The sequence below is a fragment of the Notamacropus eugenii genome, chromosome 6, assembly GCF_028372415.1.
Source record: "Notamacropus eugenii isolate mMacEug1 chromosome 6, mMacEug1.pri_v2, whole genome shotgun sequence".
NCBI lineage: Eukaryota > Metazoa > Chordata > Mammalia > Diprotodontia > Macropodidae > Notamacropus > Notamacropus eugenii.
In genome coordinates this window covers 135,033,789-135,061,259 of record NC_092877.1, presented here as the reverse complement: position 1 = coordinate 135,061,259, position 27,471 = coordinate 135,033,789, and positions in this window count along the sequence as shown.

Here is a 27,471-nt window from a genome sequence, read left to right as displayed (position 1 = left end):
TATGTTTATATGTATGAGAAAATATATGCATACATGTGCATGTATTATTTTCTCATACTTGTAATGTTAATATATATTGTATAATTATCTTGTATTATTTTACATTATATAAGTATTATATAATACAGATTATGTTATATAATAATTTAGAACATAATATAATTATATAAAAAGTACATGATATAATTATATAAAAATCATTTCATAAAATATCATTTATACAATATAAGATAGACATATTTACATTATTATAAATGTATTATTTATATTATTATAAATATATTGTTTACATAATATAAGAAAATATTTATATTTAATATATTATAACAAATTTATACACATCTGTATATACCCACATTATATTTATACATTTATGCATATATTTGATTATACATATAAACATATACAAATACTATATCTATATTTCTCTCATCTGTTTACCTCTCATCTTTTTGTCTGCTTCTATCTACCTTTCATTTATCTATCTATCTATCTATCTATCTATCTATCTATCTATCATCTATCTGTCTAGCCATCCATCCATCCATCCATCCATCATCTATCTATCTATCTATCTATCTATCTATCTATCTATCTATCTATCTACCTATCATCCATCCATCCATCCATCCATCCATCTATCATCTATCTATCTATCTATCTATCTATCTATCTATCTATCTATCTATCTATCTATCTATCTGTCCGTCTGTCTGTCTGTCTACCTACCTATTGTAGGAGTGTTAAGCTATGTGAAGAAGATAAATGCTGTCATTGATAATGACCAAATACTAAAATGGCTACCTGGATCAACTGTTTTATGCTTGGGTATATTTTGACCTAAGTTCAAATTCAGGGAAATGCTAGCCAAAGTCAGCTAATATAAATATTGATGTGCTAAATCTTGCAATGAGCAAATAAAGTTTATTAATTTGGGTTCCAGATGTATTATCTAAGATTTGAAGCTTTAATGATCTTTTAGTAAGAGAAATATTTTCTTTTATTTATTCTCTTAGGATTGGGTATTTGCCAGGGTCCTTTCGCTAATGTTAAGATTAGCCAATTACTCTTCCTATTAGCAGGAATTTGGAGTATAAATGAAATATGTGCACAAGAAAATGTAATAGTATTATTTTTATTTGTAAGATAAGAAACCAATTCACTTTGTAAGACATTCTACAATTTAGTGAGAAAGATATAAAGGATGAAGGAGGAGTATGATTTGAAGTGTAGTATAACAAATCTTTGGTATTTTGTGAATATTATACTTATCCAAGTCTAGCTGAAAAATCATAATGAGTTGCAAAATCACAATTCTTGGTGTATGCATTATTTTGAATTATCCAAGGCCCTGCTCTTTTTCAGTATAGAATAAATGAAAGTAAAATGGATGCATATTAAATGTCATTTTACTCTTTAATTTGTTGAATCAGAGACTTTAGAGTTTGACTTTGGAGATCAATAAGTCCAACACATCATTATTCATAAGGAAACTGAGGCCTGAGGAGGTTAAATGATTTTCTAGGGTCATTCAGGCAGTAGGTAAAAGAGAACACAATTCATTTGACTTCAAATACAGAACTCTTTTCATTACACCATTTATTAGTCATACTGTCAAGTATTAAGCTTTTATTACTTACTAGTCATCTTTGCTTGGTAGAAATTAATGTTAGGCTTAATTGTCAGAGCTACAAAAGAATGAATCAGTCTTATATTAATGAGGCTAGCTGTGTTAGAAGTTGAAAGCAAAAATGTTGCAGGTCTAAGGAGTCAGAAAGTTGAAAAACAAGACAACACACGATTTCTTTTTATGATAAGTTCCTTTTGCGTGTCTTCATTAAGAATGATCATGAAGTGAAATTTGTATCTAGTGAAATGGTCCAATGCATCTGCAAATTTTATAAATATATTTTGCTTCTACCCCCAGCTTATACATGTGAACTTGTATCTAATACACACATATTTCTATATATGTAAATTGCTGCATATATACTGTATCAATAAGCACCCCAATGTACACAGGGGGGCCTGCTATCACAGGTTCTTAGATGTGCATTCATAAAAGGAAAGCAACATTTGAGGGGTTAACAATCACTTTAACCAAGCACATATATCATTCCTTTAATGAAGCATATATATCATACACCTAGTTCAGGGCAGTCAGCACCCTGAACTTCAAAGAAAATACAGAGAAATTAAAGATCAACAGACATGACTTCCTCTGCCTGACCATAATTCAACAGACAGGTACAGCTGTCTGACCATAGTTACCAGAGAGGGAAGCACTGACATCTGAGGTATCAAAGCCAAGCATGGTGGTAGTGGGGTCTCCTTTAGTGGCTTCCCAGAGTCCTCATCTGGTCAAACAAACACTTTCAGTAGGTAAGCCCCAAAGTAAAACCTCACCCTCAAAGTATTTATATACTTTTTAGAGCCAGAGGGCATAACCCTCTGACCTAGTACCTGAATAGAAAAATGAAAGGTACTTGAGACCCTCCTACAAAACAACTCCCTTAATCAAGTTTCCTACAATGGGTAGGTCCATCAATGGGTAGGAAAAATCTTTAATAATCACATTATTCAATCAGGGGTGCTTTTAGTAAAACAAAAACAGCAAAAGATCCTAATTTGATTACCATGGCATATATACACATAAATAAATAAAAATTAACTTTGATCTGCTTTAGTTTCATAAATTATAAAATGGTGGTATTAATAGCACCTATCTTTTAGGGTTGTTGGGAAAATCAAATGAGATAATATGTATAAAATGCTTAGGAAAGTACCTGACATATAGTAGGTACTTAATAAATGTTTATTTCCCTCTAAATATTATTAAGCACATGCATGACTGGAAAAGGAGGTTGGTTGACACAATAACCAATGAGATGAAAGGTGAAAATCAAAGTGGTATTCATGAAATACTAAAAAGACAGAGAAAATCTTCCAATATCTTGGGTAGGAATTTTGTAGAATATTTGGATTCACAAAGGCCATGGATGGGTTGTGATCTTCACTGTTGGAGGGAGTATCCACCTTGGTAGAACCATGAATAAAAACATACAGCTCTTTTATTTTGATGATAACACAAACTTCATTTCCAAATCCTCTTTTTAAAAAATTCAAGTATCAATGATTTTTATCAGTGTGGGCTCTCTGTCAATGGAAACTGCAATCCCCCTACAATTTAATAGATGGTTTCTAGAGTTATTATGGTTGAAAAATTTATGATCCTGTGGCCAACCTAACACTGAACCTCTAAGAATTCCTCTTAGAGGGTCCTCAGACACTTGTAAGCACACGATCCATCATTGGGCCCATACTAGAACCCCTTCTAACTTGGCAAGATTTGTCTGAGCTTGTGTTCCTCTGGCAAAGCTAGCAAGTGCACAGGGCCATCCCTTTCTTGCCACACTGAGGTCCCCACATAGGATTTTAGTGAAGGGACACTCATGTACAGTAGATTATATTCTTTATAACTATCTTACTTTTCTGTCATCATCCATGCATTAAACATGCAATCAATAGTGTCTGAAAGATTCAGAAACACCATTAATGTAATTATATTTAGTTAACTGAAATACTTCAGGGAAATGCTCCTAAAGGGCAATTCTATCATGTACAGAGAATCTATCACAAAAGGACAAGCAAAGGAAGAATTTGTTTTTTCATGCACTAATGTGTGTGCCACTTGAGCCAATCTAGCAGTGCATAACCAAGAGTGTGTAAAACTTGTAACAGCTAGAAAGAAAAAAAATTGTTCTCATTCTTCCTAGTTTGTCTACCAATGGGGGCTCATTCATGGGCCATAATCCACTGAAATGGACACCTTTGACACCTTCAATTAAGTTTTATCATTCATACATTCATTCAATGAATATTTATTAAGCACCTGCTATGTGGAAAGTAGTTTATTATTAACATTACTTTTTGACTTCCTAAAGAAAAATGATGGAAGGTCAAGGTGTTGGGGTGGGGTGTAAGAAATTAGGTTAAATTATAAATAAATCTTTATGGATGCTAGCACTCAATTTTAAAAACAGTCTGGCCAACTCTTTGTAGTGTTTCCTTTCCTGGAAATACTGATATGTTTTGTTGAGAAAAGTCAGGAGATAAATAAAGGGAAAATGAAGCATTGTTCTAAAAGGGGTTGTTTTCCTTGCCTTGGCTTCTGGAAAGGATTGCCCTGTCCAATGGCATTTGTGAGAAAAATCTGGCTATTATAAGTTTTCTTGTTATTTTTATTAGTTGAATGAAAATGGATGAGAGCAGCAGAGCTACTGAGGTGTGGGAGCAATAAATTGAGGGGCTCCTGAGGACCTTGATACCCATTTCTGAAGTTCAATTCCAGTCCTAAAGATTAGAGCAGCCCTTCCAAAGCAAGGGTCACAAATGCATTTGTGATTTAGACCATTTCTCTCACTGCTGTCAGGGAAACAATTGGCTATTATTGAACATAGCTGCTGATTTTCCCCTTTGCACCATTTCCCTTTGGTTTTGGTAGTTCCTGACTGGAGAGTCTTGACTGTATGTAAGAAATCCAAAGGGGAATGGGCAAAAAGAGAAAGTGCAAAAGGGAGGAGGTTTTTTTTTCTTTCATTTTATGTCTTTGTTTGCTAGCTAGAACTTGACCTAAACTTGGTTTTGAGTAGTTCACTTGTTTGAATTCTTGACACCATCTTGGAAGGCATAGGTAATTATTGGTCACTCTCTTGGCAAAGCTTCATTCTTTATCTTTTCTGACATTGAAAAGATGGTTATCAGTTAACAGGTGCCTAGAAGGACCTGGCCCTTCATTTACTTATTCATTTAACAAACATTGATTAAGAATCTATAGTACTAGACTCTGGGAATACAAAGATAAAAAAAAAAGAAATCCCTTCCTTCAAGGAACTTATGAGCTTTTGGGCAAAAACAAGAGGTATATCAATAATTATAAAATGTACATAAAGTAATGACAAAGTTATTTTACGGGGCATGAAAGACAATAGTAATTAGAGATAGATAAGGATGGGTTTTCTGTAGGAGAGGGAACTTGGGGTACTCTTTTAAGAAATCTAATGTAACTCTAGAAGCTTAGAACATACTAGTCTAGAGCAGTGGTCTATAAAATTTAATCATGAATACTTATCAGTAACATTTTTTTCCTTTTGTTGGTTTTCAAAGATGAGGATTTCTAATGGCATCTGCGTAACTGCCACTGTGGTTCCTAAGTTAGAATTAGATTATGGCTACCCTGTGGGCTAACTTTTGATTTAGAAGAGGAAGGTTGGCAGCTTACGTGTTGGGAAGGGGTAGGGTGGGGGAGTGGTGAACTACAACAGGAGAAGTATAGATGTGATTGTATGTTGACAATCCCCATGATCGCTATTCTGGGGGGTGTGGTATGGGGCCCATCTTTTTTCTTGATCATCTACTCGCTGGGGTCTTGTCATGTTACCCTGGGAGATATGCTATGTCCTCAAGGAGATCTTAGTTCCTTCTTTGGAGGTCAGGGGTCTAGAGAAGCGGAGTACACCTCTGATTAACCTTTAAGACTTGTATTGTATGTGAAAAACCATGGCATCTCAATCAGGGTCAGATTAATGAGATGACTTCTAACTTCAATATTCCATGATTCATGATAGGCACACTGATTCTTAGACCACTGAGCAATTCCCCACCTACTCCACAAATGGGGAATTGTTTCTTTTGGTTGCTACCATGCCAGTTGAACTCTCTGGTTTCTCCATAACACCCTCACCCCACAGCCCCCATCATAATTTTTTGAACTAGGAGAAAAATTGTACTTCCAAGGTGAGTGGTTATGTAAATTTCTGTCTGCAAAAGAAATATTTGGTCTAAAGGTGGAAAATAGCTAAATTAAATGAAACCACATAAATTGACTGAAAAAAGTTACATGTTAGCAGTTTACAAATATTTTGTGCTGACAAAGCTCAGAGAGCCTGGACAGAAATACTCATACAAATCTGATTATAAGACTTTCTTCACTACAGCAAGGACTGGCTTGGCAAAGGGAATCAGAAGGATGCACTGATGCAATTTTACTGTTTTTTTCTCTCTCCCTTTTTAAGAGAGATGGATGTAACACACAGAGATAGCACCAGACCCACTCTCACAGCAAAGCACCAAGATCTTTTGTATTTTGTTTCTGCTTCATGGAGCTCCCAGAAATGAGAAAGCAGTGGCACCACTGACCTCCTTATAGAGTTCTGCATGGCCAATTGACCTGATCATGGGCATTCGTAGGTAATTAGAGGAAGGGACCACAGTCTGACCTAGAAGTTCTCTAAGCATATTCCAGGGACCTTTGGGAGTTCCCAGGTCTCTTTCAGGGGATCTTCAAGATCAAAGCTCTTTCTGTAATAATGCTAAGACATTTTGATTTCTAATATGGTAAACATTGATAGATAATATACACACAAACAACAGTTCTTAGAGGGGGTCCTCAATAATTTTTTTAAACTGTAAAAGGGTCCCTTAGACAAAAAATATTTGAGAACTACTGGTCTAAACAATTCATTTTACAGATGTGGGATCTGAGGGTGGTAGAGACTAGTGATAGTAATTCACATTTATATGAATTTTTGTCCTTTTTTTAAAAAAAAGTACTTCCTTATCACAAACCTGTAAGGTATATAATTTAGTTATTATCTCCATTTTGCATAAGAGAAAAATGAGACCTAGAAATTTTGAGTCATCTCTCCAAGGCTACATTGTAACAGGATTGGGCTGGAACCCATGTTTTTTTTTTAACTCTTAGTACAGTATTCTTCTTATAGCATGATGCCATCTTTCACCAAATTTCTCTTCCATGCTCCTTGCCACTTTTACTTAGGTAAAATAGAGATATCAACAACTGTTTTTTAAAAAAATTAAATCTGCTATAAGGTAATCATCTGTAGCTGCCAGCAGACGTTGAGTTGACTTTGGAAGGTTGAGATAAATTAATACAAAGCAGCAGCTGTAGTCTGCAAAGTTAGCTGTGGAAGTATTTCCATGGCTGCATTTTGTTGAAGGATGAGCTGAGAACAGCTTGAAAGTGAAAAGGATATAGTTTTCCTAACTGGAAGTCATTCACTGGACAGTGATAAGGTCAATTCATCAACAGAAATCTGAAGTAACTATATAGATGAAGAGAGCCTAGGATTTGAATGGTGCAGAAGATCATAAAGCTTCCTGAGGGGTCGTGAATTAAAAAAGAAACCTTAATATTGAAGGGGACCCTAGAATTCATCTTGTCCAACTTATACCTAAATAGCATCCCTGGTAAGTGGGTATCTGTCCTCTTCTAAAAGTCTTCTCAGTTAGAGGAATTCACTGTCAATTACGGCAATTTTTGGAAGATATTCCCCATGTCGAGTTGAATTTTGCCTCTCTAATTTCCACCCATTGTTCCTGTTCTGCCCTCTGGGGATAATTTTGGAATAAAGTAATCCATTTTCCACATAACAGTTCTTTGATTTCTTGAAAAAAGCCTTCATGTCTCTATCAAATCTTCTTTCCTTCAGGATAAACATTCCTAGATATTTTACTAATCATTATATGGCACAAATTTGTCTCCTTACTATTCTATACATGCCCCTCTGTATTGGGTCTAATTTGTCTGTTTTCTAGCTAAAATGTGCGGCCAGTAATTGAAGATAATATTTTGCATGTTGTCTGATTAGGTCAGAGTAGAGCAGGATTATACCATCTCCTTTCTCCTTCGAGGCACAAGGCTTCCAGTGTTGCAGCCAATCATCACTTCAGGCTTTTTGGCTGTTATATCACATTGTCAACTCATTTCAAGATTTGGGGCCACTAGGTCTTTGTTTGTGGAACTTGAGGTCTTTCTCAGCTAAACTATTTTAGCCATACCTACCTAATCCAGCTCTCATGAAGTTGATTCTTGGAACCCAAGGGCAGGAATTTACATTTCTCCCTATTAAATTTAATCTTATTAGATTTGGTTTATGATTCTAGGAAAGTACAGCTTGAGGGTAACAAAAAAGGAAAGGGGCCCTCCTTTCACTCCTTGCCCACTCAATATAAGGAAGGTAATTAAGACTTCATTATTTCAAATTCAGAGGGCACAGAAAAGATGAACCTTAATTAATCAGGTTTGGTTTATTTAAATTTTCATTTAAGGATCATAGAGTATCAAATTAGCCAGGGGAATAAAAGTTGCTTTGAATTATACATTAGTTGCAATAATATATATTGAGTGAACAGCATTGCTATCAAGATCTCTGAAAAATACTTCCAAATTTAGAAAGTCATTGTTTCTCTGTTGCCCTGGAAAACATTATCTTTCATTTCACGGCTTTAAGGTGAAGCAAAGATATTAATGTTCTATGTCTTATTCCAGTCTGACCAACATTTACCAAGCCTTCATTAATCAATAAGAACTTTTAAAGTATTTACTGTGTATGTGCCAGGCACTGTGCTAAGCCCTGAAGATACAAACAAAGGTAAAAACCATACTATATGATATGATGTGAGGTGTTAGGGATACAAAGACAAAATCCAACATAATTTTCCCACTGTAATAGAACTTATATGCTGCTAGAGAGGAATCCCATATAAATAGGCATCTCTTCATTTTGAGATCAGTGCTTTATTTTCTGTTTTCTTTTTGTGCACCCAGGTAACACTGGCAAAAGGGAGAGCGGTGACTGGTCTTCTGGTTCCAAGGATGGTTACTAATATTCTCTATTGCCACTGATGAGAGAACACAAAGAAATAGTCTTACAGATGAATCAAAATTATTAGGGATGAAGAAGAAATGTTTATAATGTCTTACAGCATTAGAATGGGGAAAACACTGTCATTCATGGAGAAGTTTAAGAATAGGCTGGTTTCTGGGACTATTTGGGAAACAGAGGGCTCCAATAGTGGTAAGGATCACTGACTTCCTCAAGTTCCATCAATTAGAGGAAGAATCTGAGAATTGGAAAGGATCTCAGAAGTCTTCTCCTCTCACCTGTACCTCAATAACATCCCCAACAAGTGGTAATTCACTCTCTCTTGGAATACTTCCAATGATGGAGACCTTAGAGTTCATTTGATCCATGAAAGTAGCTCATTCCGTTTTTGGACAGCTCAAATTTTGGGGAAAAATTTCTGGTGTGACAAGGAAATTTACAATAGATCGACAACTCTCTCTTGTTTTAGGCTAGATATGCCAACTTCATGCTGTCAATGTCCTTGTCATGTATTATAAGAATCTGTACACACTGAAAAGATTTGAAAAGTTTATATAAAAAATGAAATGCCATAGACTCTTTGATCCTTAGAGGGTTTTCCAAAAAGGAAATGAGAATGGCTTTGAGAAAAGAATTGGGTAATGTGCAGTCTCTGTAAAGCTGTGATGCTGTAGTGAGGCTATGTGAGTAATCAGAGTATGTTCCCTGCTTGTATAGGGTTCACTTACCTCTGGCAGGATTCTGACAGAAAGGATAAATAATACAAAATCACTTGTCTGTTTCTTACATGTCTGTGCAGTGGAGGGGAACAGTCTAGACACAAGGAGGGAGGCCACTGTCAACAGCTCAGGATGTGGCTTCCTAATGCTACCTCTCTTCCTCTTGGGTTGAGGTGCAAATTCCTATTCTCAGTCTATCACCCATGCAGGACCCACAGTGTTACCACATAAGAATGTTAGTTAACACCCAGGGCACTTAAGCAACTGAAATGGCAAGGAGTTTGCCCATCAATAAGAGGAATAAAAAGGAACCAGCAGTTTGTGGTGTAATTATGTTTTACTGAATTAGCAAAGTAGCATGACCTTCCACATCATCTTTATAATACCAGGAGAATTGTCTTCTTTGTCAGCCAGCCAGGCCTGCCCTGCTGATGCAGCATCTGCAGAACTCTAGGGAGCCCATTTTGAACATGCTAGAAGGAGCTCAATGAGATTAAACTCCCCTTTCCATTAACAAAAGAGAAAAGAATGACTCCCCATCTCTGTAAAACCTCTTTCAGCCAGCAGAGGGATTTGAAATATTTGGAAGCATGCATTTAGAAGAAGATCTGGAATCTGGCTTTGTGAAGGCCCTGGTCAGTCTTTAGAAATACCTACTTTGTAGGTTCCAAAAGGCAGCATTTTCATTATGGCACTGAAACAAGTTTCAATGTGACCCTCGACACTTGCAATTCTGAATAGAATTAGTACTCTCCCAAAGTAATTCTATTGATCTGATTGGTAAAAATTATGCCACATTTCAGATCCTGCAATTCCTGGATGTTTCTGTGTGTGCTTACTTGGTGGTATAAATGTGTGTATGAATATATGTGTGTGAACATAGATATATAATAATAATATATGCACATATAATATATATGCACATTAATACACACACATATATTACGTATTTGTGTATATAAAATACACACACCATTTATAGCACCGTGTGTATATACGTGTGTGTGTATGTGCATACATACATATACACACTTGGTGACGTACAAGGTTTATATGTATATATGTGTGTATACATATATATTATATATATACTATTGTTATTCAGTTATGTTCAACTCTTTGTGACTCTGTGGACCCTAATACTATCATGGGATTTTCTTGGCAAAGATATTGGAGTGATTTGCCATTTCCTTCTCTACTACACACATACATACATACACACACACGCATAAATGATAAACTATTTATACCACCAAGTAGCCACATACAGCAAAATCCAGGATATATACACATATATGTCTGTATACACATCACATAATACCACAGAGCATGTGTGTTTGTCCTTCGTTGCTGAAGAAGACCATGCCATCAGAGAATTGATGACATGACTTGCACTTGACTTTGTTTTGAGTGAGGGAGGGCTGTGCAGGTCACCAGCCTCACTTCTCCTCCAGAGCCATCTGAATCCAGTGACTAGATATTCATCAGGATGACTGGAGATGACCCAGGATGAGGCAATTGGGGTTGTGACTTGCCCAAGGTTACACAGCTAGTGAGTGTTAAGTGTCTGAGGTGAGATTTGGACTCAGGTCCTCCTGACTCCTGCACTGGTGCTCTGTCCTCTGCACCACCTAGCTGCCCTACCACATAGTACATGCATGCATATCTATCTATTTATCTATCTATCTATCTAAAATGTGTATATGAGAATTATAAATCATGAGTATTGTTGTCCACATTAAAAAGGTTTCATATTCAGACAATTAACAAATGATGAAAGGAAGAGGTAGAATTTTTCAATGAAAAGAGTACTTGTTGGAGGGCCTTAGCTCAAATCCCAACTCTACTTTTTATCACTTTGGACAAGTCCTTTAACCTCTCTGGGACTCAATTTTTCATCTGTAAAAGGAGACGGTTGGCCTAGATGACCTCCAAGATCCCTTTTATTTATGAACCCAAGACATAGCACTTGACATGGAGTCTCAGATCCTGGGTTTCAAGTCTCTGCTCTGCTTCATACTATCTATATGACCTTGGACAAGTTGCTTCTCCTCTCTCAGATTTGCTTTCTTCACTGTAAGAAAAAGGGGTTGGGAATGGATGAGCTGTGGGGTCCCTTTCAGTTCTGAATCTATGATGCTTTAGAAGGGATGTTATCTAAAAGCTAAAAGAAACAAAATGGAGACCTTGAGTTTGCCACATAGGAAATGAGTCCCCTGAAGCCCACTGTCATCTGCTTAGACTTTCTTATCATGGATTTATCAGGAGCATTTTTCAGTTTGGCAAAATCTTTTCCTCCCTCCTCTCACCCTCAGTGGAAATGGTTTTCCATGGTCTTTTCACTGTTTAATTAGAAGTTAGCATACCTGAAATGAAATAAATTTCCTCTCTGTCATTGCCTGCTTCTCCTCCCCTTTATGGATCCAGGTATTACAAATACATACTTAGTATGAATGGTAGCTTCTGTGAGTAGTATAATAAGTGAAATTCTGAGTTCAGCAAGCATAGACAACATGGGGAACCTGTCTTCCTGATCAGTGGGGAAGGAAGCCTGGAAATAAAAATCCTCAACTGAATAAATAACCTGGAGTTTGGCTCTCAAGTGCTAAAGATATTTGTTAGATCTGAATATTTGTTTTTCCTTTACTGTTTTGTCCATTAAAAAAAGGGAAGCCTTTCTGCTTTTTCTTGAAATTTCTTGGAAATGTTGATATGTTATGAAGGCTGAGTAGCACTGTGGAAAGGAATGTGGCCTAATATAGGATGACCTCAGTTTAAATACCACATCTGCTGCTTGCTAGCCATGTGATTGTGGGCAGGCCACTCAATGTTTAGGTACTTCAGGCAACTCCTTCGGACTTATCATCATATGTTAGGGATCACAGGACCTTCACACTTGACTTGCAGGCAAAATACTCAAAAAATGTTGTCTTTCCTTGTTAGAATGTGAACGACTGTCATGGTTTTTTATTTGTATCCCCAACATGCAGTATCATGTTTCTAGGCTTTGCTTGTAGTAAGAACTTCATACTTTTTCCTCCCTCCCTTCCTCCTTCTCTTCCTTCCTTCCCTCCCTTCTTTCTTCCTTCCTTCCTCCTTTCCTCTTTCCTTCCTTCCTTCTTTCCTTCCTTTCCTCCTTCCTCCCTTCCTTCCTTCCTTCCTTCCTTCCTTCCTTCCTTCCTTCCTTCCTTCCTTCCTTCCTTCCTTCCTTCCTTCCTTCTTCCCTCCCTAACTCTCTCCCTTTCATCCCTCCTCCTTTCCTTATATCAGAAAAATGCTTGTAACCTATGTTGGTGGAGGGACATTCCAGCCTGAAGATTCCCTACTTTAAATCAAGATCCTTTATTAATGCTATGATTCAAAGAAATATATTTTTTAGTCCATTTATTTATGAGGCCTGTTTGCTGATAATTATGCCAATAAGTCCCCATTCAACATTCAAGTAATCAGAGGATTTAGAATAGGAAAATACCGCAGAAGATTATGTGGTTCAGATTCCTCATTTTAGAGATGAGGAAAGTACGTTTCAGAGCTGCTGAAATCATTGAGATTGTTGCTTATCATTGTAAATAGGCAGGGTAAACACAATCCTACCAAACTGAGACTTGTTTGATATTTTTTTCCAATTTCCCTATCAATGGGGCATAAATGCTTTTAATATTTTTTCTTAATTGGGCAACTCATTTACATTGCTAATACATTCCATTCAAAGTCTGCTACCACATCCGTTGCTTTTGAGTGATTCTTAATGCTTCCATATATGTAGGTAGAGCTGATGGCTTAACGCCTAGAAAGATACCTAACTGAAAGGAAGGTAATTTCTACATGTAGATCAAAAAATATTTCATTCTTGTTTGTATTGTTGTCTGCATCATTATATTATTATCATCAGTCATCAAACTGATTATCATCACCAGCCTCTACTTAATGCAATACTCCATTGTGGTGCAAAGGTGATCTTGGGTTCTTAAACCTGTGCCAGTGAAACCCAGGTTTGGGTAGATGCTATCAAGTTGGAAGGATTGAATAGGGGCCAAGTCATAGACCAGATGCCTGTTGTCTTAGGATTATCCTTGTTTAAAGTTAGAATGGATGATGACCAGGTTGGACATGGACAGATAAATTTTCTTGCCACAGCAGACTCTGAAAAGAATTAAAGTATTTTTATTGGTGTCTCTTTTTTTGCATCACCATAATTTCCCTCAGTATCCTTTTGATTTCCCCTCTCCAAGGGCCATTCCATGCAACACTATTTTTAAAGACAAAAAAAAAAAAATAAGAAAACGAAGACGAAAAAAATCAGAATAACTGATCATTATAGAAAACATCTGAAACAATGTGCCATGTGCATCATCTGTGGACTTCCCACCTCTGCAAAGGGATGGGGTGGAATTGTCTTCTTGTAACTCTTCTTCTGAGCCCTGCTTGTCCTTTATAATTTTGCAGCATTCATTTTTGGACTTTTTTTGGCCTGTGGTTGTGCTTTCAACTTATATTGTTTAGAGTCACATGTACATAGTATTGTTGGCTCTGATTACATTTCCCTGCATCAGTTCAAGTAATTCTTTTCCGTGTTTCGCTCTATTAATCACATTCATCATTTCTTATTGTACAGTAAAATTCCATTACATTCATGCATCACAATCGGGTTAGCCACTCCCCAATCAATGGACACCTACTTTCTACCCATGGTTTTTTTTTTGTCACAGAAAGAGCTGCCATAGATTCTTGGAGCCCTTTGGAAAGAGACAGTGGTCACTCTGTACTGATGAGGAGATGTTTCACACGAATGCAATGCCATCCCCTTACAGTGAAATACTGTCATATACCTATCCCCTAAGGTAGTTAGATCCTACCAGGAAGCCTCATCAGCTTGTCTCAAGTTGTTCAGGTTTTCATGGGACTTGGCTGTGTTCTGTGGGCTCTGAGGTTTTTTACTGGTGCTTTGGCTGTTTGGTAGGAGGGCCAGAGGAATTTTCCAGTGGCTGGGCTTTGTACTTAGGCCAGCTGGGTTGGGGGAAGCTCATTAAACTCATACTTTTAAAAGCACGTACATGATTTAATGACTATGAAATGTGCCCAGGGACTTTAGGGATTAATTCAGAAATGCTGAGGGATGGTTGATGTAGCTTTGTGCCTGAACTCCAGGGACATTTGCACGCTGCAGGAAGCTTCAGGGAAAGGGCTAATGAAGGATGAGAGCAGAAGCCTCCATCCTGGTCTGTCATTCTGGAGAGGGCCTGGAGAGTGTAATGAGGCAGACAATCAAATTGTTATAGTTTGAAAAGGTTAAGGCGGCTTCAGGGATCACTATTTGTGCTTCCTGGGTATTGGAGTGGAGTGCCTGTAATAAGCAATATGCAATCCAGAGTCACAGAAGCAATTAATTCTTAGCAATGGCTCCTCCAGATGAAAGTCTGCAACCTCTAAGTGCTGTCGGTGAGAGGTGTGATGCCATGGTCGCTTGCTTTAAATAAGTCACAAAGCTGTGAGCCAGCACTTAGTGACCCTTAAAAAAAGATTCAGTCAGCAACATTGATGGAGTATCCGTTATAGATACAGCAGAGAATCAGAGGTTGGGATAGGTCTCTGAAACTTTTGAAGAAATTCCATATGATTCAATTCAACGTATGTATTAAGTACCCACCTAATATGTGCCAGACACTCTGTTAGTTTCTGGGGTTTTAAATACCAAAAGGAAATGGTTCTTGCTCTCAAGGAGAGCTAGTTGTACTAGGAAAAAACATGCACATAGAGACAAATATATATATATATAATATAGATATACAAATTTTTAAAAAATGTAATTATAGTAGATAGGTTGAGATCTGCAGTGTTGGAGAAAAGATCCAAATCAGTGAGCTCACAGATCTATCTAATCTTTTCAATAATTTCAGAGGGAAAGGGTTTGGAAGCATTAAGGACTGAAGCCCTAGGGAAAGGCCTTTTGTAAGGGGAGGAGGTAAACTTTGAGTTGAGCTCAAATGCAGCTAGAGGTAGAAGTGAGAAGAGACAGAATTCCAAGCATGGGAGAGAGCTGGAGCAGTTTGAGTATTGGAAGGGAGAGAAGGAATGTCTTATCTAAGGATCAGAAAGTAGGCCAGCTTGACTAAAGAAAAGGGTGCATCAAAGGAATAATGAATAACCCTTCTGGAAAAATAGGTTGGAGCCTTGGAGCCAGGTAGTGGAGAACTTCAAATGTCCAACAGAGGGTTTGTATTTTATTCTAGGGCCAGGGGATTTTGAAGCTTATGTGAGATAATGGAGGTAAAACATTTTGTAAAATTTAAAGTGCTACATAAATTCCAGTTATTACAATTATAAATGTAATTATTATTATTAACAAGGCTGCCATTGTGATCATGACTATTTTACTGTGCTTCTGTTAGGCTCAAGTGATATTTATAGGGCAGTACAGGGTCGTGATGGTAAACTGTTTAACAATCAGATTTTTAGAAAACAAAAACCTATTCACAAAACTTTAAAACCAAGCAATAAAACAAGCCCTGATTTGTAGGTATTGCCAATTTCTGAGGTGTAAATGCTGATACTGAAAATTTAATAATCAGTTCTCATAAGCTGGTTAGAGCTGACTCCAGCACAGTCCTGCCTAGGGGTAATGGGGAACCACTGATGATTCTTAGGCAAGGACATGATGTGGCCAGATATCATATTTCATGGTAGGAGTATAATTTGTTGTTTTTATGGAAGATAGATTGGAGAGGGCAGAGACTGGAGGAAAGGAGACCAATTAAGAGGCTATTGCAGCTGTCTAGATAAGAGGTGATGAGAACCTCTTCTGGTTGTGATGTGAATGGAGAGAAGGGGATAGACTCGAGAGAGGTGAAGAGAAAAAAGCATTAAAAAAACCATTAGAACATACACTTCTCTAGGTCAATGAGTTTATAGCCTTATCGATGTGGATCTCTCCTCCAGTGATGCCAGATGTCACCCAACTATACCTTCTCATCATGGGCCATTCTTATTCATATCTTTTCCAGAAATCCTTTCTAAGGAATTTATTCAACATTTTGGAGGTCTTCTTCTAAAAGTCTTTTAATATTCCATGAATGATAGTGAAGCTTTTGGCCTGTCCATTTGTTATCTATTCCTTTATCTCATTGCAAGACCTGCTAGACCATAAGCTCCTTGACAGTAAGTTGGCTCTTATGTAGTACCTATCCAAAATATAGAATGTGAAATTAAGAATAAAATTATTTTATTCACAAAAGGGTTGAATGAATGGTCCATAATTGGTTTCTTTGAAGAAATATTCTTGAAAGGACATGATATGAGTAGAAATGACTTTACTGAATGGATATTGGGAGGTTATTTCCTACATATTCTTAATTTGAGTCCACTATGTGATATGGCAACATGAAAAGCAAAGATGATCTTGGTCTGCATTAAAGCAAGTATAACTTTAAAAAATAAGAAGGTGATTATCCCTCTGTACTCTGCCCCAGCCAGATCACATCTGTAGTATTCAAATGAATTTAAGTTCTCATCAATTTTTATGTTCCCTGCAACAAAAGAAATGGCAATCCATCTATATCTGCCCATTCTGTGAGATGCTTTCCAATGGCCTACAATAAGTTAACCATATGTTGGGGTCCTGTCTTGTGTTATCATGATTATACTTGGGGAGCACTTGAATAGTTACTTATTATGCTTGGATCTTGTCACTAGGGCAATTTTATCTTCTTTGTTTTTTAATCCCGTCATATACCTGATGATACCTTTTACTTTGGTTCTTCTCTGAAATTCCTTATTTGTTATATATTGTGACCTGCTCATATACAGCACTACTCCTACAAATTGTGTTTATTTCTGGGCAATTACATCTTGAGAAGGACATCATTAAGTTGGACAGCTCCCTTAGTAGCAACAAGTATATGAGAGCATAGAGAGCATAGAACTAAGACCAAAGAGCAGAGGTTGCAAAGAAACAAATTTAAGGTTAATGCAAGAGAAAAGTCTCCAACAATCAGAGATGTTTAGAAGTGAAATAGATTGCCTTGGGAGGTAATGAGTTCCCCTTAAATGGAAGTCTTCAAGCAGAGACTGAAGGATTGCTTGTTGGGTATGATACAATGGGAAAGTTTTGAAGGTATGAGTTGGACTAGATGAATATTGAAATTCCTTCCAACTCTAAAATTCAGGCATTGGGTGATTCTGTGAAAGACAGGATCTCCAGCAGACCCATTAACTAATTTTTAGGACTTTCAGCTTCTGAGTTTTCCTGAGTTGCTTGGACAATTGATGCAGGTCATACTGGAAATATGTATGCATATTTGTGTCTAGTGGTAACCATCTCAGAGGTGGAGGGGTGAGAAAAAAAAGGAAAAAAGGGAAAAAAAGGAAATTTACATGAATATTTTATTATATATTTAAATGGAATAGGAAGTCATATATAGTAAATTTCCAGTTTCATGTGCAATCATTTTTTATTATTTTATTATATTTTTATATACTTTGTTATAGAACTGCTTGTTTTATCCCGTAAATTAAAAAATAAAATAAATAAAAATGAAAAGGTGAAACACATAAATTTTTCAAAGTCAGCGGACATTTTGAGAGATGCAGAGCCTTCACTAATATTTGTGGTACTCAGCAAATAGATTATTTGATTCACCCATCCCATGTCGACACCCTTGAGGGATGGGGAATAGAGTTTTTGCAGAGGTACGTTTCCTAAAGATTTTTTTTAATGGCTTTACCTTTGGGAATGTTGGGCCTAATTGTCAATAAACTCTGGTTGTATTCACATCAGCAGTCCTGGATTCGTTAAGAGTTTCACTTGCGGGTGCCAGAAAATATTTTTCAGAAATGACTGAAGCGATGGAATCAGCAACTTTCTGTTTGACAGAGAACCACATAGAAATCAGAGGGCCATTAGTCTTTGTCCCATACCCTTGTGCCAGGCCAAATAATTTCTCTTTCTTTTGAATTTTTACATCATTCATGCATTTATAGACTATTATCCTGTCTGTGCTTAACATTTACACTGATTTAGCTCTTTTGTACTTTCATCAGAAAATAATCCTTCTAGTTTCTGGAATTTTTCTTCCTTAAAGACTCACAAAAGTGACTGTCCTTGTGGAGGCTTTGGGAATAGTAATAGTAGCTTAGTTTCTTAATGCTTTATCACTGGTACTAGGAAATAGGTAGTATGAACATTTTTATTATCCCCATTTTACAGATGAGGAAAATTAAGATTCCAAGATGTGAAGTGACTTGTGGTCACAGATCTACTATGTGTTTCTGAAAGATAGGATTCAAGCTTTCACAGGAAGGAACCCAAGCTATCAATAATCATATGAAACAAAGCTCTAAATCACTAATAATTAGAAAAATGCAAATTAAAGCCTTTTTAAGGTTCTACCTTATTCCCGTCAGATTGGCAAACTCGAAAAGAGAAGACTATGACAAATGTTAGAAGACTTTTGAAAAAAAAAACAGGTAGATTAGTAACCTATTGATAGAGATATGAGTTGGTCTAAGTATATCCTTACTAAACTGTATCACTTATAAGCCTATAACTCATTTTCTTGAGTTCAAATCCAGCCTCAGACATTTGCTATCTATATGACGGTGGGAAACTCAAGTAACCCTGTTTGCCTTAGTTTCCTCATCTATAAAATGATGTGGAGAAGGAAATGGCAAACCCCTCCAGGATCTCTGCCAAGAAAACTCCAAATGGGGTCAGGAGAGTCAGATACAAGTGGACAATGACAGCAAAAACAACAGGTTAGATGTTATAGTTGAAAAATGTTTCAACCAGGCGCACAAATGGTGGAACAGTGAACAGAGTGCTGGCCCTGAAGTCAGGAAGAAGAGTTCAAATCCAGTCTCAGACGCTAGCTCAAGTCACTTGACCATTGTCTCTCTCAGCTTCTTTATCTATGAAATGGGCTTATTACTACTTTGCAGGATTATGAAAACAATTAAAACAATTAGCACAGTGCCTCACACACAGTAAGTACCATATAAAAGTAGGTGCCTCCTTATCCCTATGAGCTACTCCCTTTTCACTTCTATTCTGCCTCTATTTTCTGTATTAAGGAGAGCAATGTTTAGACTAGAACAGGATAGAATAGATGTCCAGAATGAAAGGAACTGTATAGCATTGGAGACTTCCCTGAGGACACTAAGAGGTTAGGCGACTTACCAAGATAACATAGCCATTATGTGTCAGAGAAAAGACTTGAACTCATCCTTGCCCTGCCTGTGTGTGTGTGTGTGTGTGTGTGTGTGTGTGTGACACAGAGAGAGAAAAAGAGAGAGAGAGAGAGAGAGAGAGAGAGAGAGAGAGAGAGAGAGAGAGAGAGAGAAGAGAGAGAGAGAGAGAGAGAGAGAGAGAGAGAGAGAGAGAGAGAGAGAGAGAGAGAGAGGAGAAGAGAGAGAGAGAGAGAGAGAGAGAGAGAGAGAGAGAGAGAGAGAGAGAGAGAGGAGAGAGAGAGAGAGAGGAGAGAGAAAGAGAGAGAGAGAGAGAGGAGAGAGAAGAGAGAGAGAGGAGAGAGAGAGAGAGAGAGAGAGAGAGGGAGAGAGAGAGAGAGAGAGAGGAGAGAGAGAGAGAGAGAGAGGGAGAGAGAGAGAGAGAGAGAGAGAGAGAGAGAGAGAGAGAGAGAGAGAGAGAGAGAGAGAGAGAGAGAGAGAAAGAGAAGAGAGTAAGTGTGTGTGTGCTTATTTATTATGCTTCTGGTCTTAATCCATACATAATAATTCTTGCTGAATTGAACTCAAGTTATTTATGCATACATATGCATATGTATCCTTGTAGTATTGACTGGAAACATCAGTGTCCTTTTTTCTCCTTAAGCCTCTTGATTCACTTCCAGATGCCTAATTGTACCCATTCTTTATTTATCCCCCTTGTGGTTTCTTAATAGATCCCTGGAAAATGGCAAGTGTGACTTGGAAGCCCTAGCTACAGATGTACATGATGCCATTAATAGACCCACACTAAGTAGCATTCACAAACCATGAAGTTTAATAAGCAATGCCCAAATGATCACTTGTTGGTGGGAGAGAGATGCAAAGCCCCAGCCTCATCCCATTCTCTACTTCTCAGCACCAAAGAGGATCAAGGCACAGAGAAAGATTTCCTGCTCTTCGCAGTGAAAGTTTAGATGCTTTCATCCCAAGCATCCTTCCTTTTGAATTGCTGAATCAGAACTTGTGCTATTTACAAGATAAGATGGAGCAACTGGTCTACTCCAACCAAGGTAGAGGCAGTCTGTAGCAACGAATGCCTTGGAAGTATAAATAATAATAAAGTAAAGAAAAGGGAATTTAGCTAAAGAATTTTTTTTTGCAGGAAATAGTATAATGTATTATAATCCATTACCCTATGTATGCCATCCCAGTGCTAATCAGTGATGGAAGCAATGAAAACTATTTCATGTGAGGACCAAGCAACAAATGGTGGACATGAAGTGAGCAAAATCTAGTTCTTTTCAAGCACAACCCAGATGACATCTCCACAAGACCTTTCTTAATTCTCTTACCTTATTACATTAGTTTTCTTTCTCCCTCCCTCCCCCTTTCTCTCTCTCTCTCCACCCTCTCTTTGTTTCTATTCTCTTTCTCTACCTCTTTCCTTTTTCCCTTCCCTTTCTCTCCCTTCCTCTCCCCTCCTTTCCCATCCTCTTTTCTTCTCCTCCTCCTCTCTTCCTCTCTTCTCTCTTTCCATATTTTGTATTTAATTGCTTATGCACGTATCATAGAATTGTAGAATTTTCGAGTTGGAAAGTACCTCAGTGGCCACATTGTGCCTTGTCCCAGTAGACTATAAAGTTCCTGAGGTGAGGGACTAATACGTTTTTTATTTTGCTCCCCAGTATCTAGCACATCATAAACATTAACAAAGTATTGACAAAATGCTTGTTGAATCAAATTAAAATATTGAACAATATCAGTTGCTGGAAAGAATTGATTGCAAAAATGGAGCCCAAAATGTACATTCTCAGTAAATCAATAAGGGTGGGAACAAATGGAGGACATCTGAGTCCAGTTAAGAGCCTAAAGTCCCCTGACTATTGCAGAGGAATACGTGAATTTATTAGAATCAAAGTTTTGGTCCATTAAGAAATACATTCTATTTGTCAGGAGTCATAATTACTGTCATGATGTTATTTCGGATATACAGGAAGGGCAAAAGGGTTTGTAGTAAAACTTTCTGGTTTTAGTCTAGTAGTAAAACTAGTAAAACAGTATGGGAAAACTAGACTAATCTGTCTAGTTACTCTGTCCCTTATTTTGGGAAGCAGGATGGGAAAGAAATATCGAAAACTGCAGGTTGCCAAAGTATGTCTTACCTATACATGGGAAGAAAATATGTCCTGATAGTTTCATTGTAAGTTGTACCGACATTTGGCTCAGGTTTTCTGGGAAGGAGATACCACTTGTGTGGTATTTCTAGTTAGAAAGGACTTGGAGGATACCTAGTTTGGCTTTTGTTATTCACCGGAAGAATCCAGAAAACCTGAGAAGTTAACTATATTCCCCAGTGGACAGCAGCAACCTTTCTATAAACTTTTCTTGTTGCGTCTTGTTTCTCACTCCTTCCAATCCTTAACTGCACCTGCATGTTTATTTATGGTTTTCTCGTGGCTCAAAGGTGAAGGAATGTACTGGGCAAGGTCATACTAACAAATACCACCCATGCAACAAAGTGCTCTGTGAAGCAAAGGTTTTGTCATTTCAGGCAACATAGGAAAACTTTTCACAAAATGATGGCTGATGAGTACCTCCTTCCCTCCTCTGTCCTATAAATTAATTATATTAGTGGTCCATACTTCCCAATTAGCAGGATAATTGCTGACACTCCACTGTATCTCATGCTGCATAGAAAACCTGACCTTTGAGCTACATTAGGCTTCTTCTTTTCTATTTGGAGAGTCACTTGAGGGACAGCTGATGCTCCCTCCCTCTCACCATCCGGATTTTGTGAATTTCCAGTGTTTATGCCAGGAAGTACAAGTTTCTGTCCAATGAAATTTGGCCTTGGACTGGATTTTGAAATGAATAAGAGTTATGTTTGAGTGGAGCCCAGCTGTGGATGTGACAGGCACAGAGAGAAATGTGCATGACTGTGATAGAATAGTTTTACCATTGTGAAAATTGCCATTTGTTTTGGTAAATTCTAAGATAGAAGGAAAATAATTGGGGCATTTGTATGCCCTGAAACTGATAGATGACAATTATTTTCTGTGTAGCTATAATGCTCCGATGTAGTATATTAAATGCTATCCTATGTTGTAGAGATGGGCTGTTGGATCTGAACTTAAGAGATACCCTGGAAATCTATGATTTTACTGAAAATCTTGTGCAGATCAACATGGTACAGACAAAGAATCTCAAAGTTAGGAACTTCCTCTGAAACAATAAAATTTAAACTAGACCCAAACCAGAAATTCTTTTATAAAATCCCCCACAAGTGACTGTTTACTCTCTGTTCTGTGCCTGAGATCATTCAGCCTTTGCCCCTTCCTCTTGTCAGAGAGGGGTCCACTTTTCTCCAAGGAAATCTTTTCCATTTTTAGATATTTTGAATCAATGTATGGGATCCTAGATCTATAGCTGGAAGAGACTTTAGAGTCCATGTAGGCCAACCCACCCATTTTACCGATGTGGAAAGCTAAAGCCCACATAAATTCATGACTTGCTTAAGATCATGGAGTCAAGAAAGGAGAATAGCTAAATGCATCTCTTTGCAACTTTTATGCATTGCCCTGAGATCTATCCATGGGAGCCCTGCAGAATAACTTTATTTTGTCCTCTAAAACCAATTAGAACAATCTAGGCAAATATAAGCTCTTTGGAGACAAAGATTTTCTCTTTTCATTTGATTCCCATGCACCTAGTACAGTGCCTAACACATAATAGATGTTAAATGAGTACATGTTGAATCAAAAGATTGCTCTTTTATCAAACAAGATAATTGCAAAATGCTCAGCATAGTTCCTGACACATAGAAAGGCAATCAAAGCTGGTTTCCTTTCCCTATTCTAGGAGATATTCCATTAAATAATTGAAGACAGCAATCATGTCATCCCAAATCTTCTTTAAGTTAAAATATTTCTTTCGAACAATCCTTATATGACAGGAGTTCAAGGACAACCTGGTCATTCTCTGGATGCTTTCTCCAGTTTTTTCACATCTTTCCTAAAATGTGATGCTAGTTATTTCCAGGAGTCAAGTTGTTCACGAGTTCATAGCAATCAAGGCTAAATAGTTTGAGCAACCTTTGAATATTGAAAACGAACTCATTCTATGATAGTGATTCCTACTGTTAAGGAATGTTAAGTTTGCTTTTCCTCTTTCAGGATAAGGAGTAAGGTGGCAGAGATGTTTTCATTTAATTGCAGAAGACAGCAATGATCCCTACAGCTTTCTCCCCAGTCCTGTTGCTCTGGTCATCCTGGTAACTCACTAAGCAAGACATAGTGGTGTTTCTCATTTCACGGTGAACTATGGTCCTGTCAGTTTGGGCAATTGTAGAGGCAATTTAAAAAAGACTCTTTCCCCCACAAGTTGAAGGGATGATCCAATGGCATTATGCATAGACAAATTTATATACATACATACATATATGTATACACATGTCTGTATATGTAGATATACACACATGCATGCACATACACACACACTCTTCTTCACACATTAAAATATGAGCCATCATCATCATTATTATTGTGCCTCAGCTTTCTTCTTTGTTTTGCAACAAGGATCCGATTATAGTTAAGGAATATAAAACAAATCTTTCTTTATGCTGGTATCTCTATTAAAATCCTCCATCACAAGTATTCTGGGCAGAGCCTGATTCAGGCTAGTCTCATGATAATTTATGTTCAATGTAGGGATGATATGAGACAATCATATGCCATTTAAGAATTTACAAAAGATTTATTTAGTCATATTGGGAGAGGGGTATTCAACAACGGTATATATATATGTGGTATCTCTATATATATGGTATATCTATCTATCTATCTATCTATCTATCTATCTATCTATCTATCTATCTATCTATCTATCTATCTATCTATCAAGGACACTGAATTGATTTAGCTGAGAAAAGCATTCCTTTGAGTTGCTCATGCTAGTTCTCTAGTCAAGAATCAGACCACATTTGGAACTCCTTTGGATTACCCTGTATTTGGGTGATCAGAAAGTGATGCCAATAGCCTTGAATCTTTGATCTTAAAGGTTACTCTAGATTAGGCTAGAGTACCCTACCTAGCTCTATCCTGGGAGAAATTAGATTTGACCACTACAGATGGAGGGCAGGGAATTCTCTGAAATGAATCTCCTAAGTTTTCCCCTGGATATGATTGGACTTCATGTTTAGGTTCACCACAGTGATAGCCTAGACTTTAAGGCAAAAAAAGAATAGACATTGGTTTAATGCTTGTCAGTCTATGTCACAATCTTTATTAACTTGTGTTTGTTTTTTTTTAGTCAATTTGATTTCATTTTCAGTTCCAAATTCTTTCTCTCCTCTCTTACCCAGTCACTTAGGTGAGAAAAGTTAAACTCATTACAAATATGTCTAGACATGGAAAAACAAATTTCTGCATTTGCCTTGTTACAATACTACCCCCTTCCATTAAAAAAAAAAAACAAGGAAAAAAGAAGAAAACGTGCTTTAATCTGCATTCTGCAAGCACCAGTTCTCTTTCTGGAGGTGGATAGCATGTTTCAGCATCGGTCCTTTGGAAAAGTGGTTTGTCATTGTGTTGATCAGAGTTGTTAAATCTTTGAAAGTTGATTATCTTTACAATATTTCTATTGCTATTTAAATTGTTCTACTGGTTCTGCTCACTTTATTTTGTTTCAATTCCAACAAGTCCCCCCAAATTCTTCTGGAACCATTTCCTCAACATTTCTTGCAGCATGATAGCAATCCATCACATTCATATACCATAATTTATTCAGTTACTCCCCAATTGATGGGCATCCTTTAATTTCCAATTTTTTGCCATCATAAAAAATTGTTGCTATAAATATTTTTGGACATATCAGTCCTTTTACTCTTTCTTTGATGTCTTTGTAATATAGACATAGCAATAGTATCACTGAGTCAAAGGACATGTTCAGTATGATAATTTTGGGAGGAGGTAGTTCCAAATTGCTTTCCATAATGGTTGGACTAGTTCAAAACTCCACTAACAGTACATTATTATACCTCTTTTTCCACATTCCCTCCATCATTTGTCATTTTCATTTTTTGTCATCTTATCAGATCTGATGGGTGTAAGTAAGGTGTCTTAGAATTATTTTAATTTTTCTAAATATTAGTGGTTTAGAACTTTTTTCACAAGGCTATTGATAGTTTTTTCTTCCTCTGAAAACTGCTTATTCATGTCCTTTGTCCATTTATCAAATGAGGAGTGGTTCTTATTCTTGTAAATTTGACTTGCTTTCCTATATATTTTAGAAATGAGACTTTTATCTGAGAAACTTGTTGCAAAGATTCCTCCCCACCTTCTACTTTCCTTCTTTTCTTCTAATTTTAGCTGCATTGATCTTGTTTATGCAAAATCTTTTTAATTTTATGTAATTGAAATTCTCCATTTTACCTATTAACTCCTCTGTCTCTTCTTTGATCATGAATTCTCACCCTGTCCATAGATCTGAGAGTTCACTTTTACCCTTTGCTTCTAATGTTACCCTTTGTGTCTATATCATGTACCCATTTTGCATATCTTTGGTACATGATGTTGGCCAGTGTCTATTTACTGCCAGATTGCTTCCTAATTTTCCCAATAGTTTTTCTCAAATAGTGAGTTCTCACCCCAATAGCTGGGATATTTCAGTTTATCAAATAGTAGGTTACGTTGCTCATTTGTTTCTACACTTTGTATATCTAATCTGTTCCACTGATCAACTTCTTTTTTATTCACTACCAAATTGTTCTGACAACTATAAATTTATAATATAGTTTGAGATCAGGTACTCTTTCTAATTTTTTACCTGTTCCCTTAAGATTCTTAAAGTTTTGCTCTTCCAGATGGATTTTGTTATGACTTTTTGGCTCCATAAAGTAATTTTTTGGTAACTTGATTGGTATGACTTTGAATAAGGAATTTAATTTAGGCACTATTGTAATTTTAATTATATTGGTTTGGCCTAAACATAGACAATATTTCCCCAATTACTTAGATATGTCTTTATTTGTGTGAAGAACATTTTGAAATTATGTTCATGGAATTCCTGTGTGTGCCTTGTCAGGTAGGCTATCAAGTATTTCATACTGCTTGTATTTATTTTAGATGGAATTTCTCTTTCTATCTCTTCCTGCTGAGTTTTGTTGGTAATATAAAGAAATGCTGATGGTTTATCTAGATTTATTTTATATTCTGCAACTTTGCTGAAGTTGTTCATTGTTTTGATTAGTTTTTTTTAATTGACTTTCTAGGTTTGTCTAAGTAAACCATCATATTGTCTGCAAAGAATCATAGTTTTATTTTCTCATTGCCTATGTTTATTCCTTCTCTAAGTGGAACAGGCTGTATTAGGAAGCAATGGGCTTCCCCATCCCTGGATGTCTTCAAAGAAAATCTCTATGACCATTGGTTGGTTTTGTAGTGAGGATTCCTTTTTTTACAGGTATGAGTTGGACTAGATAGTCTCTGAGGTTCCTTTTGGTTCTCAGATTCTGTGGCATCATATTGTGACCCTTGTAAGGGTCATCTGGTAGGACCATACATTTTTACTAAAGTTGGATCTCTTTTAATGCATATTACTGACCTATTCTATGCTACTCTCATGTCTTTGCTTTTGCTAAATAAAAATGGGTATAGCTAAAACCATGCATTTAAAAAAATACCTTGAGTGTATGACCTCTATCTTCAAGTAGTTTTATAAGCATTCACCAAGATCACACCTCTCTACTGGTAGGACTAACAGCTTAGCCAATGGAGGTAACATGGCTTAGTGGAAAGTTTCCAGAATTGGGAACAAGGAGGCTTGGGTTCTAATCCAAGCTCTACCATTAATTATCAGTATCACCTTTAGCAAGCCATTTCTTTTGTTTGGGCTTTAGTTTCCTTATCTGC